Here is a 998-nt window from a genome sequence, read left to right on the forward strand (position 1 = left end):
TGCTGGGAGGGGTGGAAGGTTGGTGAATGAGAGGAAGACCCTCGGGCAGGTAAATTGTTGCAGTAACTGCCACAGTGGGCCCTTTTGTGTCAGGAAGTGTCAGGATGGCAGAGGACAGAATACAGTTCAGCTATTTTGTCCATAGGGTTGCTATGAGTCGTACTTAACTCAATGGCATCTAACAACAAGAACAACAACACAGCATTTCATTTTAGGATAGAATTTGAAGTTGACTTAACTAGGAATCTCAATCATGAATGTAAATGAAGTGAAATATGAAACAAAATGCATATAAATTTTGTATGAAAAGCATGAAAACTCTTTAAAATTATTTCTTCAACTTTTATTTTCTGAATTTTAAGTGCATGGCCCTGTATAGCAGCAAGAGTAACATAATACTGACTTCTTTTTTAGTATCCTTCACCTGGTTTTAGTGCTGTCTTTACAGGTAAGACTCATCTAGTTATCGGAGGATCACTGCCCGGACAGTTTGGTCTGTATTCTTTAGTTCTAGAGTCATAGTGTGGCTTGAAGCAAGGTGAAGCTATTAACAGTATCAATCTCTTCTCCATCTATCATGAAGCTGCCAATTGGCCTAGTGGTGAGAATCTTTGTTTTTTGATGTTGAACTTCAATTTGTGTTGAAGACTATAGTCTTTGACCTTCTGCAACATACGCCTCTTGTACTTCTCAGTTTCTGCAAGCCAGGCTGTGTCATCTGCATAATGCAGGATGTTTATGAGTCTTCCTCCAGTCCCGATGTAAATTCCTACTGATAAAATGCAGCCTCCCAGATGATCTATTCTGCATAAAGATTGAAAAATTATACATCTTATTCTGCATTTAAGCTGAAGGAACTGAAGAACAATTTTAAGCTTCGAGTTGCAATACTTAAGGATGCTGAAGACAGAATGTTGAATGTCCACGGTAGCAGAAAAAGAAAAGAAAAGATGTAAGCAGTAAACAGAGGCACTACACCAGAAAGAATCAGCTGATAC

Source organism: Elephantulus edwardii, unplaced genomic scaffold, assembly GCF_000299155.1.
Source record: "Elephantulus edwardii isolate Elephantulus edwardi_28Jun2011 unplaced genomic scaffold, EleEdw1.0 scaffold00329, whole genome shotgun sequence".
Classification (NCBI taxonomy): domain Eukaryota; kingdom Metazoa; phylum Chordata; class Mammalia; order Macroscelidea; family Macroscelididae; genus Elephantulus; species Elephantulus edwardii.